Here is a 15819-nt window from a genome sequence, read left to right as displayed (position 1 = left end):
AAATAAGGAGCTAGTATGTTCTCTGTAGGCGGCATTATGAATTATCCTTACTGACCTTTTTTGCAGTACATTTAGCGAGTGAAGATTGCTTTTATAGTTATTAGCCCATATTTCCACACAACAAGTAAGATATGGTAGAACCAGAGAGCAATAAAGAGTGGAGTGATTTCTGATTGAGAACAAATGACCGATAAAAGGTGAATGTGAAATATAATAAAGTATATTCATGCTCATGGACTGATCCATCCATGTCCCATGCTATTAATCTTAAGTATATTCAAACTGCAGGCTGAGTACGACAAATTCAGACATGTTGGCAGGTCTGTACTAATACTTATAGTCCTCCCTGCCTCACGCTCCACTGAGGAGAACTGGTTTTAGGGTGATGTGCAGGGTTTCGTTACCTTTGATATTCATATGAGATGCAATTCTAAGGCAAAATAAAGTTTGGACCTTCTCTGTGGAAAAAAAAATGTTATGTATGGAAAGAGAGGAAGAATGGTAGGGAATGCCCTCCCCCAGTGCTAAAAGGAATGTCACAAGCAGTCTTGGTAATTATGTCCTTAAGCTTGATGGCCGATAGGGCACAGCTGTGTGTGTGTGTGTGTGTGTGTGTGTGATGGGTGCCGCATGTGACAGAGTGGATTGATCATGACACAAACAGATGTATGTCGGTGCAAACATGCAGGTGCGCATATTCTGATCATTAAAGAGTTGGAAATGAACATCTTGCTTTAATTAATGGTGGATGTCCCAATAGAATTGTCACGCTGATGACAACCCCAGCTGAAGCGCTACAGATGTGCGTGCCAGTGACGTGCAGTGATGTCCATGGCTGGTGAGGCACTGACTCCTTTTTTGCGGTGTTTTGATGTTACTCGAGGTTGCTCATTAACCCTTAGATGCATAAGTGGGTCAAAAATGACCCGGTCTGGTTGTTTTCTTGAAATATCTTCGGAATGAAACATTTTTATCATTTCATATTCCAGGTATTCCTCAAAAAACATGTTTTTGATATCATGCCATTCACATTTTTAAATTACCTTTTATACATTTTAAGAAATTTTTGTTTTTGTGTTACTACCCCAACCTTCCATAAGTGGGTAAAAAATGACCCGGTCAGGTTGTTTTCTTGAAATATCTTCATAATGAAAAATTGTTATAATTTCATATTCCAGGTATTCCTCAAAAAACATATTTTTGATATCATGCCGTTCACATTTTTAACATACCTTTTTATACATTTGAAGAAATTTTTGTTTTTGTGTTACTACTCCAACCTTCCATAAGTGGGTCAAAAATGACCCGGTCAGGTTGTTTTCTTGAAATATCTTCGTAATGAAACATTTTTATCATTTCATATTCCAGGTATTCCTCAAAAAACATATTTTTGATATCATGCCATTCACATTTTTAACTTATCTTTTATAGATTTTAAGAAATTTTTGTTTTTGTATTACTACCCCAACCTTCCATAAGTGGGTCAAAAATGACCCGTTCAGGTTGTTTTCTTGAAATATCTTCGTAATGAATTTTTTAAATCATTTCATATTCCAGGTATTCCTCAAAAAACATGTTTTTGATATCATGCGTTCACATTTTTAACTTATCTTTTATAGATTTTAAGAAATTTTGGTTTTTGTGTTACTACCCCAACCTTCCATAAGTGGGTCAAAAATGACCCGGTCAGGTTGTTTTCTTGAAATATCTTCATAATGAAAATTTTTTATAATTTCATATTCCAGGTAGTCCTCAAAAAACATATTTTTGATATCATGCCATTCACATTTTTAGCTTACCTTTTATGCAACACACAATGGATCCATTTTCTATTGTTGTACGGGTACATTTTCTTTTCAAAAATGGAAAAAAGTGAAAAATGAAGATGTTTCTAACATGAAATCATTCTTGTGTGGTCCTAAATATAATACTAAATATCATACAAGTGATTATTCCTAACCAAAATGGCAAAATTGGCATAAAAACGCATTGATTCTAGTATGGGTCATTTTTGATCCACTTATGGAAGAGTGTAGGGTCCAGTCACTTGTGCATCTAAGGGTTAAGGCCTTGTCCACACGTGGCAGGGTATTTTTAAAAACGCATATTTATATATTAAAAAAAAAAAAAGAATATTTTGTGAAAAGTCATCATTTATAACAATAACAAACTACACTGACGGACGATGTTATTCTTGTAACATTTTAATTCATACTATTCTGCCTTAATTCTCGTGACATAATCGCTTTTTTTTCGTAACGTGGCTGTAGTAGTAACATCACAACTTTAATCCAATGTTACCAACTTTTTCCGTAAAGTTACGACTTTACCTTTGTGACACACACAACCGCATCTTTTCTCGTAACTTATGACTTTTTAGTCTCGCGACACCAACAACCCTATTCCAATGTTTAAAGAAGCAAAAAAAAAGGGGGAAAAAAAGAAAACAAAAAAAAAACCGCATATTTATGAGAAAAATGGTGTCCACACAACCTTGTATTAAAAAAAATGCATCCCCACATAGTAAGCACATAAATGCTAATAACACTGACAACAACAATAACAAGGACCGTGACATTCGGAAATTGTTGCATCATGCCTCCGGGAGAACAAATTCCATCTCAAAGTTCTCCCACCAGATTGCAGTGCGTCCCGGTCTGATCCAAACCCGGCGTCGGAGCCTGTTACAAGGAAGATGCCTTGGACGTAGAACGGTTATTTGAGGGAAATTGGAGCACAAGCACTTGAACAATAGCTACATCCAACACAGCTCTGAGGGCATCCATGTTGTTTCTGATGTAAACACGGGTGGCGTGTGTGACGTCACAGCATACTTCGTCGCGGGCAGTGACGTCAGAGTCTGTCAGGACTACCTGAAGCAGAATAATGTTCAGTGTCTTGATTGGCCTGCGTATTCCCCAGATTTAAACCCTGTAGAACATCTATGAGATATTCTGGATTGCCAGGTGAGAAGGTATGATCAATAAGCGGCCGCAGTCCAACAGTTATGTCAAGCACTCCAGGCTGAAATTCGGCAATTGATTGACTCCATGCACAGCAGAAAAATCACACAAGAGGACGCCATAATTGGGCCCAGAATTGGGCCTTCAACTGATGCAATGAATATATGTTGCCTATATAATGTATTGTTCAATTTATTCATTCATTCATTCCTTTTCTACGAGGGTCGCGGGGGGTGCTGGAGCCTATCCCAGCTGTCTTCGGGCGAGAGGCGGGGTACACCCTGGACTGGTGGCCAGCCAATCACAGGACACATATAGACAAACAACCATTCACACTCACATTCATACCTATGGACAATTTGGAGTCGCCAATTAACCTAGCATGTTTTTGGAATGTGGGAGGAAACCGGAGTCCAGGGTGTACCCCGCCTCTCCCCCGAAGACAGCTGGGATAGGCTCCAGCACCCCCGCGACCCTCGTGAGGATAAGCGGTAGAAATGACAACATAGGCTCACACATGCTAGTATTGGGAGAGTTTATTGTTGTTTTTCTTCCTCTTCTGCACCGTACTCCCTGTGGTGGCTATAGTCCTGTCAATGCTATATAATAACAATATAATAATGTTATTGTACTTGTGTGTGTTAATGTGAGGCATGAAAAGGAAGTGACTTTGGGGCTTCAGAGTTTAGTTTTAGCTTGCCGTGGGTTACGTACACAACAATAGTCCTCGTTAGGGACCATTGTGCCTGTTGTGAGATCAATCACACCTGCAATAAAATCCTGTTGTTCTGGCAATCAAATCTGATCACCATGAAATATGGTTCAAATAAATCATTAAGAGCTGTAAAGGTGATGTAAACCTTTGAGCCCAAACGGGAGATTTAGTTGACAAATGAGGTCATGTGTAGTTTTCAGTTGGATGAACTACGTCTCCTCTCTGATGTGGAAATGATCGCCTGAGAGCACGTTGTGTGTATGCACCGTTCAAGCATTGATCAGCCCAGACTTGTTAGAAAGCTAAGCGTCTACTTTGCTGTGTTCAATGTCTCACCGAGGCCACCTTGGCTCAAACATTGTTGGAAGCAATCATGCCAGCCAGAGTTACTTTTTACTTTAAATCCTCTTTTTTTCAATAAAGTATTAATGACACAAAGTTGGAATGTAAAACATAGGAATAATTACCAATACCGGGCAATTTTGCAGCCTACATTTTTGGTGCTTAAACATGTGATACACAAACACATACAGTCGCAGTACTACATCAGGGTTTGTATGTCAACAATGAGAAATAACACAAGTGAGCCTGACAGGCCACAAAACAACATCCAGGACTCCTAAGGTGCCGCTGGGCTCAGTGTCAAGACTTCACCACAAGACTCGACATATCCCTGACACAGCAACTAGAGCTGAAGAACATCATCAATTCCTTGCTGCCGGATAGACAGCAGATAGAACACGCACACAAATGCATTGTAAAGATTTGGCACTATGGAAATATACTGTAGTACTGCGTATATGTACATCCACATTGTAAACTAAGAGAAAAAATGTTTGGATATATTTCAAGGGGTAGGGACTAAGTGGTTAAATGTCTTATCTTGCCAGAAACTGTTTCAAACATACGCCCTGGTTATCATAAATGCATGCCAAGATTTTGCCTCAGTTTGCATACATCCAAGTAGCGTCTTGTTGTGTTATTAATTATTATTAAAGGCACGGCCATGATAAGTTAATGTCCGCTAAGTAGGATTCCAGAAATGAAATATTTTCATAGCTAGAGCATAGAAAACCGGTTTACAACCTTCTTTTTTTTTATTTTAACATTATAACACCCCATAGTCACTTCTAATATAGTAGGCATAATAAGAAATAATAAGCCAATTAAGACATAAATAAGACTTGTGTTCGTGTGTTGTTGTAGTAAACGTGTTTCCTCAAGGACCTGAGTGGTGGCCAGACAGGAAGTGATGTCAGGGATTCGAATTTAAGTTTTAGCTTCAACAGTCGTGCAGAAGTTATTTCCTAAATTCAATAGTGCCTCTAATCTTTATCAAAATGATGGCAGTCACAACTTCCTTTGGAGCCATTTTGGCTTATTTTACAGCTTTGATCAAAAGAAAAGCAGAGTCTTGAGGTGAGAAACACAATTGAATTCATATAATAATTATAGCAAAACAGGAAAATGAGGTCTGTGTTGATCTCTCTGCCACATTGTGTTGAGAAAAATCAGGTCATCAATGATTTCATTGCTTTCTGCATGTAAAACTATCATTGTAAAACTATAAAAACAGGTTTTGTGCTAAAATTTTTGGCTTTTTCCAGAACGGATTAATTGGATTTACATGATTTCTTGGTTAGAGTACGTTTTGGTTAGAGTCGTACCTTCTGGAACAGATACATGACGCTAACCAAGGTTTACATGAATTTAAAGATAAAGCTTTGTGTTGTTATTTATTTGTATCAACATTTCACTCAGCCTTGTACTTTAAGAATATGGTAATGGTAATGGTTTTATTTCATTTGAACATGCATCAGATTACAATTGAGTGCATCCCATAATCAGTTCCCAGTTCCACATGTCAAAAGGAGTAGGAAGAAGCAAAGCTTATTAAATCCTACCCCTCCATCTGGTACTTTTACAATCAGTAACTGTTACATTTGTTCACTTCCTGCTTTCCAAATATAGATTAGATTTGTTCACTACATTTGTTTTCCATAATACAGTTTAAGGTTTTTTTTTGTTTTGTTTCGTTTTTTTTTTTTTTTTAATAATGCACCTCATACCGAAGTACAAGGTGATATGACCATGTAAATAACAGTATGTACATAAATGTACATAAAACAACATCAACAACATATCAACAAAAAAACAGGTATTTGTGAAAATAAACATAGAAGTGAACTAAAAAATATCAATCTTATAATTAATCTTTTTTTTTACATCATAACGTTTTGTTACACCTGTATGACAGTTATGAATGTTGACTTAAAACATTGCCTGTACAATTAATATAGCGGCATACAACTTAAAAATCGTATACATTTCATAGTGCTGGTATCAAATCCGATACTGATATTAACCTTACTTTGGTCTGCCCGCACCTAGCTTTCAGTGTCACAGGCCCCTCCCCTTGAAACTTCCTTCCCAGTTCACCAAAGTACACACAACATGAAATAACAAGAACATGATTATACTCACAAATACTAACTGGAAGTCGACAACAAATGCGCTCAGAGTTCTTGGCATGGTCCAGAGTAGCATTGAACACGAAGAAGAAGAATCGTTATTAATTGCAGAGCAGCTACAGGCGTGTCTGGTTTCTCCGCCCCAAACCAGAAGTACAATCAAGGTTTCCTACAAGGAAACACACAAAGGTGCATTTGTATTTATTTACATAGACTTCATGCATACGAGCAAACACATCAACCCACAATGCATCGTGTGCAGAGCTTTCATTTGAATTCTAAAAATAAAAAAATATAAAACTAGTTCACTTTGTTTTGTATCAAACTGTCTGAAAAGGTCAATGACCCAATAAATATGATCCTAGTAGGAGGTGTTATGGACGTTAAGTGTGTTTGTTTTCAGCAGAAGTTGTGAAGAAGTGGAAAGTCCAGTGGTGGTTAATCAGTGTGTTTAGGTCCGAGGTCATGAGGTTGCCAACAGGGACCCTCTGCTCAACGCTGAGAGGCAGATAGATACAGATCCACCACTGAGTTTTTGCTCCACCTAATTACAAAAACCACTATGAAAACACGTACAAACCTTGTATTCTTCTCATCTGTTCCAACTTTCCCCCGCGTGTGTCCTCATGCTGTGCTCAAATCGCAATGGGAGGTCAGGGGAGCAAGGTTTCCACATGTGGTAAACTTTCACTCCTTCCCACCATCCTGCACAGCTTCCTAGCCACCACTCCTTGACATAGGAACATACAGTCATTCCTTGACACTTTCAAATCCTACTGTAGTGTTGGATGAGACAAGAACAACAGGCTTTTATTGCAAGTTTGAATGGTCTCTATTGTTGTGGCCGTAACCCATGCCGAGCTAAAACTCAACTCTGAACCCCCGACATCACTTCCTCTGAGGTTGAGGGCTGTGATTAACAGCAACACACATGAGCATGAGTCCTATTTATGTCTCAAGTCCTATTACTATATGTACTATACTGCACAGTGTAAAGGTATCTCCGGAGGTGTTATTTCATGTCTAGAGGACTCTAATGTTAAAAACTGTATTTAGAAGGTCATAAACATGTTTTCTATGCTCTTAACTATGAGACATAATCCATTTATGGATAAGAAATTCATTTATTCATTCATTTTCTACCGCTTATCCTCACAGGGGTCGCGGGGGGTGTCTTCGGCGAGAGGCGGGGTCCACCCTGGACTGGTGGCCAGCCAATCACAGGGCACATATAGACAAACAACCATTCACACTCACATTCATACCTATGGACAATTTGGAGTGGCCAATTAACCTAGCATGTTTTTGGAATGTGGGAGGAAAGCGGAGTACCCGGAGAAAACCCACGCATGCACGGGGAGAACATGCAAACTCCACAGTCCACACAGAGATGGCCAAGGGTGGAATTGAACCCTGGTTTCTTAGCTGTGAGGTCTGTTACACCCACAAACGTAATACAAATGTGCAGTTTTTAATGTAATAATCCCGCAAATGTTATACATTTCTCTGCGCTAACCACACAACTGCCGTGCAGCCCGGATATGAAATTGACTTATTAATTATTATTATTATTGGAAGTGAAACAAACGAGGGATTACTGTATATATATATACTGTATATTACTGTATATATAAAGTGACTCATGAATCTCATGAAGACGTAGTAAGAGTGAATTCATAGCAACAGGTTGCGTGACAGGAAAACGGACAGGAAGGAACGTCCTAGGAAACAGGCTGTTTAGGCAACAATCTGGCATCATCCTGCTGCACTCTAAACTCTAAAGCACCAGTAATTGCTCAAGGGTGATGTGTCCCATTCTCTGCCCATCACCGGAAACAAGGATATCTGGGAAGGAAAAGGAAAACACAGTGAGAGCAAAGCAACAACTGCAAAAGAATACATCGCAATATATCGCATGGCGGGATTTTTTTTTTAGCGGTACTTTAGAGAAAAATATAGTCAACAAGGCAGACAGATTATTCCCTGTTTGTGAAAAGAATAATAATGAAAGAATAAAGTTTCAAGGATCACTGACACACATACACAGTACACATATAGCTGAATAATAAACAATACATATACAATACAATACAATAATAAACAATAATCTGAAATTTTCTGAGTACTACTGGGTGGAGTTTTGGACCCCCTGGTCCCCATGTTGGGTCCTCCATTGTGGCCCTAAGACTATGCAGGTTTTCATGTGTGGCCAAGAAGGGCTCCAGGCTGGTGGTGAATGTGTCTCAGTGTCCCCCGTCCCCCTGCTGAGAGATTCCAGAGGCTCCTCTTTTGGCCTCTCAGGGCTCTTGGGTCACTCGTTTGTCATCATGACCTTTGACTCTTGTTGGCCAGGAATGTCGGAGTTGTTTACCTAGGCTGAGACTGATGGTGTCCAGGTGGCTCTTTTTCTCTCCTTTTTCATGTTTTTCTCCTTTCAAGATTCTTACCTCTTCTGTGGTCAATATTGCACTAATCTAGGTAATACTTCCTTCGACAAGTACTACCTATAAATACTACAAATTGTCTATTTAGATGTTAAATCTATTCTATTATTCTCTCTTTTTTGTGTAGTATAAATGTATTTGAACAAAGAATACGGTATATATTTATTGAAAAAATTAAACATTTTTGAGTGTCTGATTATAAACCACAGCACTCATCTCAGCAATGAGTTATATACGTATATGCTTTTAAACATTATTAGAGCACTCTAGATGTGAAATAACATCCCTATAGTCACCTTTACAATTCTATTACTAAAAAAATTCAGACATTTAAGGCATACATAAGGCGGGGTACACCCTGGACTGGTGGCCAGCCAATCACAGGGCACATATAGACAAACAACCATTCACACTCACATTCATACCTATGGACAATGTGGAGTCACCAATTAACCTAGCATGTTTTTGGAATGTAGGAGGAAACTGGAGTACCCGGAGAACATGCAAACTCCACACAGAGATGGCCAAGGGTGGGATTGAACACTGGTCTGTGAGGTCTGCGTCCTACCCACTCATCCGCCGTGCAGCCCTGCGATAATTCAAACCTGCAATAAAAGCCTGTTGTTACTGTGATTAAGTTTGGTGCCTGTGTGTCTCTCCAAACATTACAATAACATTACTTGTTATATTTAGGACACTACGGGCAGACTACATGAAGAGATAAGAGTTAAGATGAGCAGAATTGAAAAGAGCATGTAAGGAACCAAAAATACAGGAAAACAGCAAATGTAAAAGTCATGTGTGTTGTGGAGGTTCCACTCAAGGGAATAACAAATCATCCTGTCTCTCTCTCTCTCTCTCTCTCTCTCTGAGCTTCCCAATGGCTTCTTCCAGGTTTTCACCTACTGGAAACCCGTGGAAAGCTTCCTATGCCCCAGTCTTTCAGACCCCACCGCCCCTTTGTAAAGAGCCCATTAAACAAGGCTGTACTACAAACAGTAAGTCCAAAGAGAGCGAGGGCCAGGTGTTGGCTACACAGGGAATGAGTGTCTAATGCAGCCATTACCAGTGGTGGAGGAAGGGAGGTGGATTATCATAAAAGCCTCTCCCCTCCCTCTAATGTGGACATGTCTGATCAATACCAGACTCCTGGGAGGGTATGGAGGATTGGATGCTTGGATGAGAGAAATGCTTGTTTGGCTATCCAGTACAATGGGGGGGGGGGGACAAGGATCTGATCCACTTCTGATTTGTAAGATATGGACACTACATTGGTTTTCATGCTTAGTTTATTTCAACAACACAGGACACATTAAGTTAGGGACAGGAAGTGTTTATGGTGTCACATGTCTACTTGGTAAACAAATACAGTATTGTAGCAGTATAGTCTTTGAATAGTAATAGTAATCACTAGTGTCTATAGTGCAGGGGTGGGCAAACTTTTTGACTTGTGGGCCGCATTGATTTAACAACATTGACGGGGGGGGGCCAGACTATATAATATTTTACATGTAACGGTCAATTTTTACACGTATATTTCACAGTAGAAGTGTCATGCAATCTGCTATATGTGCACTTTGAGATTATTTATTTGATATAAAGTGTGTTATAAATTAAATGTATTATAGTAATAATTATTATTGTTATTTAATAATTATTTTTATTTAGTACTATTATTAATTAATATTATTAACATTAATAATTATTTTTTATTTAATATTATTATTAATTAATATTATTAATCGTAATAATTAATAATATTATATTGATTGTATTATTAATATAATTATTATTTATTTAATATTATTGGAAAATATATATTTTTTATATTTATTATTATTATTATGTGCTTGTGTCCCTTTTTTAGGAGAATTTTGTAAACAACAGACCACATCAAATAACGAAAATGATAAACCAGCTACTTCAACCATCAAAAGGTTGGCTCAGACCATGATGCCAGGTTGTATGTTGAGTTTAAATGAAATACTTTGGAAAGAACAGGTGGGCCGTATTCAAGCACTTGGCGGGCTGGATGTGGCCCCCGGGCTGTAGTTTGCCCACCCCTGGTCTAGTGATTAGAGATATTATATCAATATTGGCTTTCTTATTGTAATTCCTCATTTATGGCGGTTAATTGCGTCCAGACCCAAATGCGATCATCCATTTTCTATGCCACTTATCCTCACTAGGGTTTTCGAGCTGTCTTTGGGCGAGATGCGGGGTACACCCTGGACTGGTTGCCAATTAACCTAACATGTTTTTGGAATTTGGGAAGAAACCGGAATAACCAAAGAAAACCCACGCATGCACAGGGAGAACATGCAAACTTCTACACAGAGATGCCCAAGCAAGGAATCGAACCCAGTTCTTCCCAACCTCCTGACTGTGTGGCCTACATGCTAACCACTCGTTCACCGTGCAAAGTATGATTCATTCATTCGTTCATTTTCAACCGCTTATCCTCACGAGGGTGGCGGGGGTGCTGGAGCCTATCCCAGCTGTCTTCGGGCGAGAGGCGGGGTACACCCTGGACTGGTGGCCAGCCAATCACAGGGCACATATAGACAAACAACCATTCACACTCACATTCATACCTATGGACTATTTGGAGTCGCCAATTAACCTAGCATGTTTTTGGAATGTGGGAGGAAGGCGGAGTACCCGGAGAAAACCCACGCTAACCACTCGACCGCCGTGCAGCCAAGTACAATTCAATATTACTAAATTCAATATAAATACTAGAGATGTCCCGGGTCCAAGTATGAGTCCACGCCAGCGTGTACCACCAGGAGTTCGTGTCGCAGCTCAGCTCATGCTCCAGCTGTGCCGGGCATGCCATCCCCCGCACGGTTCCTGTCGACTCCGCCGTGCATGCTGTCCCAGCCATTCCCTGGAGGGGTTCCACGAGCTTCACTGGAAATGCCGTCACAGGCCGACCCGTGTAGGAGTCCTGCTGGTTCCCTCAAAGGGGTTCTGTTGGTTATGTCGGCATGTTGTACCGGCCGTCTCCCAGAGGGGTCCTTCTGGTTCCACTGGGCCTGCCGTCCTGGTCGTCCCTAGGAGCGGCATATTGTACTGGCCGTTCTCCCAGAGGGGTCCTTCTGGTTCTACCGGGCATGTCGTCCTGGCGGGACCGCTCCAGGGGACCTACCACCTGTCCACCCACCCCATTTTGACTCTGGACTTTGGAACATCTGGGATCCATCCTTAAGGGGGAGTACTGCCAGTTTGTTTATTTTCACTGTTATGGCTTAGTTCCAGGTTTCATACTCATTACTTTCCTTTTGTTCTCTTCTGTTCTTGGTCGCCTTTACGGTTCTTGATTTGACACACCTGCGGCTCATTTAGGTTTTGATTATTTAGTTGTGCCTGTGGCATCTGTCTTTTGTTGGTGCATTGTACTTTGTAGCTAGCTCTGTTGCTGGATCATTTGTTCTGTGCTGCAACATTCATCAGATTTTTACCTGTTATTGGGTTCAGTTTCTGCATTCTGAGGTCATTGACACCATGACACCATTGACCACCATGACACCATTGACCACCGTGACACCATTGACCACCATGACACCATTGACCACCATGCTCTGTCGTAACCAAAAACCTGTTCCTTGTTGTAGGTCTGTTAATTGTGGTTTCTCTATAGTACTTCCTGTGGTGGCTAGTTTATCGTCAATGTAACATTACTGACACCTAGTGACCATCCATCCATTCCATCCATTTTCCTCCGCTTATCCAGGTCCGGGTCGCGGAAGCAGCAGTCTCAGTTGGGAAGCCCAGACTTCCCGGTCCCCGGCCACCTCCTCCGGCTCCACCGGGAGGACACCAAGGCGTTCCCAGGCCAGTTGTGAGACATAATCCCTCCAGCATGTCCTAGGTCTGTCCCGGGGGCCTTTTCCTGCCTGGGCATGCCCGGAACACCTCACCTGGGAGGCGTCCGGGCCATGTCCCAAGAACCAGATTTGGCCGCCGAAGACCAGGTCGCCCAGGCACCCGCCCTTGACCGCCACCCAACACACAATGCACCGGGCCCTTATGCTTGCCCCCATAGGTGGTGGGTCTACGAGGGGGGGGGGGTTTAGTTATGGTTTTGGACACCTCATACATAAAAATACACATAACCCCGTCCTGTCATTTATCTTAATAATGTACAGCAAAAACGCCCGTATTTCAAATGTAGCAGCAATTGGTGATTTATTGTCACTGATTAATTTCAATACTGTGATTAATCCGTGATCACTTGACAGCCTTACTGAAATACATTCATTCATAAAAATATTTGAAAAATATTGACATAATTTTCACAATATTGACTTAATAGAGGAGTATTATGTGCACATAAACATAATGAATGAAAATAGTACCTGTGTACTACAATGACTGAGTGAAGTGACGACAGTCAGGGCCACTTAAAATGGAAGTCATTTCCAGCTGAAAGTGAGTGTTTCCTGTGTGAGCATACCATTAGTATTGGTCTTACCTGTTCTCTCCGTGCTAACACTTGACTACAATACAGAGAAAATATGCTCATATTAATCCCAAATATCCTGAGCTCCTCTTAACACCTGAAGTGCACTCAGTAGCTATTTCTGCTTTCACTAATGCTGTTGTATATCAAACCAATCTCTGTGAAAGCCCCGTACCTCCCACACAGCAGCAGGCCTGACCTGCTCTCATACGACACGTCCAAAACGTCCAAAGTCCTCTCGGGTTTTTCTTTTGTTATACAGTCCTCTCCTTTAAACGCCATCATGAAGGCGCTATCGCACCACTGCATTGCAAAGTGAGTCTTTGAAATCCGAGTAATTGTCAACTCATAAGTTAGTGAATCGGAAAACTCGCACATGTGCAATGGTGAATTGAGTACTCGGGCATCTGTGAGTCTGTAGCCACGTATACATGGACCCAAATATTCCAATTTGCAGTGACAGTTTTTATCAGTGGAAAAACCTTGCACTGTTTGGCTCGGTGGTCCGAGCCTGGTACGGACACTTTTCAAGCAACAGGGAGGTAACAGATTGGTCTTTTTTTTCTTTCTTTTTTTTAAACTGTCAACTAAAGTGAAGAAAGGCAGGCCGACACATGGACCATTCAAGTGGTGTGCAGACACGTGCAAGCACAAATACACACAGCATTTGGAAGAGGAGTGGGCATGGTTGATGTAAAAACAAGCAATTGCATAACGAAATGCACAATAAATAAAATAATAAGAAAATAATTATATATATATATATATATATATATATACATATTTTTCTATATATATATTTATAAATAAAATGTATTTATCTATATTATACATGATGTACTACACATGATCAGTATTACTGTTTTTATTGTTTAAAGTATTGATCATATATCATGTACTTACCACATAGTCAATTTTTACTCCTTTATGATTAATTAACCTAATTATTTAGAATTCAACAAAGTTTTATGTCTTTGTTGTCATCACTGTGGGTTATATATAACAATTTTTTTTTAAATAAAAAAATAGGAGAATTAAAAAATACAAACATTTGTTCAATATTGTGATAATATTGTTATATTGTCATTGAAAGTAAATACATGGGATTATCCTAACTCCAGTACACCTGTAATGTGCTCGTGATGTTGTCAAATGATAACATTTTTAATCCTGCATCGTTCTTCATCGTGTGTCATATCCTCCACATTCCACGGTGATGTGATCTAGTATTTATCTGCGTCTTTGTAGCTTCATACAGATTTTTTCCGTTGGCGCTCCAAGTGTTCCACTGCTTTCTCACGTTGTATGCTTTCTTGGCGATGTCAGATGTTTTGTTAGATGCAGTGCCATGAAGATATTTGTGTTGGTGAACTTAACGATGAAGGGTGTTGATATCTACCGCCCCCTTCCTTTGATTGGAGGAATTTGTGTGTTTCTCCTCGTTCATTGGTGTATTCTTAATTAACCATCTTCCATTTGCTCGCACAGGGAGAACATGATACAAACTGGTCTTTGGACCCTTTCGAACCACCCCAATATAATTACACAGTGGCCTTTTATTGTGGCCCACTGAAGGCCCACCCGTGCAATCGTCACCAGCAGCTGGATATGCCACACCTATGAGATGGATAGATGATGAATCATAAATAATGAAAGCTCACTAACTCAGTTTAACCCCGGGCTCACACTGGATCCGCCGCGACTGTGGACCTGATCTCCGGTCGGCACTGCGGCTAAAGTGAAAACTACGCTTGTTCCCGTGATAACTAGCCTTGTATACAGGAAGTTCTTGTAAACAATAGCCGTATTTGCCTGCACAGACTTCATACAATGAGTATGTACCAAAACGTATCTTATTTTATGTTGGTTATGATTTCATTGACCTCTGTGATGTCGGAGGCACCCGGAAAAAAAAGTTTGAACCTGAGCGGATTCTTTCCATTTTGTCGTACAGCCGACGCAGCTCACGGAGCTGGTGTGAGCCTACAATAAGCACTTCAGTCTTACGGAGTGCTTACGACGGCCGCGACGGAGCCGTGACGAATCCAGTGTGATCCGAGGGAAAGCGATTGGCTTTTGTTTACATTGAAAATGTTTTACTTATTGAATGAAGCATACATATTTGTATTTTCTTCAATTAAACGTGTTGGAAATAAACTAAAACAAAGCAAACCAAGGAGGAATATCTGTAACAAATAGAAACATCTATGCTAATTATTATTTAATTACTATTAAATGGTACTACTATTGTGTATTTTTAAATGCTTCACAATTCACAATTGAACCTAAGTAAAAACTAAGTAAAACTAAAAGCATGCTGTTTGGTAACAGCAGGAAGGCCACCAGCAAATACAAATAGACGGTGTAGACATTGAAAGGGTGAAGGAAAATACATTTCTGGGGATCACAATAGATGAAAATATGTGCTGGAAATCTCATATTACAAATATACAACATAAGGTGGCCAGAAATATTTCAATATTGAACAAAGCAAAATTTGTTCTCAATCAGAAATCACTCCACACTCTTTATTGCGCTCTGGTTCTACCATATCTTACTTATTGTGTGGAAATATGGGCTAATAACTATAAAAGCAATCTTCACTCGCTAAATGTACTGCAAAAAAGGTCAGTAAGGATAATTCATAATGCCGCCTACAGAGAACATACTAACTCCTTATTTCTAAAATCACAAATACTTCAACTTGCTGATATAGTTCATCTTCAAACAGCTAAAATAATGCATAAGGCTAAAAATAAGC

The 15819-nt window shown here is 40.0% G+C and overlaps 2 long non-coding RNA genes across 2 annotated transcripts in view; one reads left to right on the top strand and one right to left on the bottom strand.

Annotated features, from left to right (window-relative positions):
• The first annotated feature begins 591 nt into the window (after positions 1-591).
• Positions 592-3018, top strand: LOC131132769 (uncharacterized). Its single transcript, XR_009130426.2, has 3 exons — positions 592-688; positions 761-838; positions 2923-3018. It is a non-coding gene; the product is annotated as an uncharacterized LOC131132769 (long non-coding RNA).
• Positions 3019-7725: 4707 nt separating this feature from the next.
• LOC131132593 (uncharacterized) overlaps positions 7726-15819 on the bottom strand; it is a 28057-nt gene continuing 19963 nt past the window's right edge. Inside the window, exon 5 of the long non-coding RNA XR_013627853.1 lies at positions 7726-7994. This is a non-coding gene — a long non-coding RNA (uncharacterized LOC131132593). The remainder of the gene's footprint in view (positions 7995-15819) is intronic.

This window comes from Doryrhamphus excisus, linkage group LG1, assembly GCF_037039965.1.
Source record: "Doryrhamphus excisus strain RoL-2023G ecotype Guam linkage group LG1, RoL_Dexc_Guam_v1.1, whole genome shotgun sequence".
NCBI classification, from domain to species: domain Eukaryota; kingdom Metazoa; phylum Chordata; class Actinopteri; order Syngnathiformes; family Syngnathidae; genus Doryrhamphus; species Doryrhamphus excisus.
The sequence above is the reverse complement of the archived record's forward strand: the minus strand, read 5'-3'. Positions and strand labels throughout refer to the sequence as shown.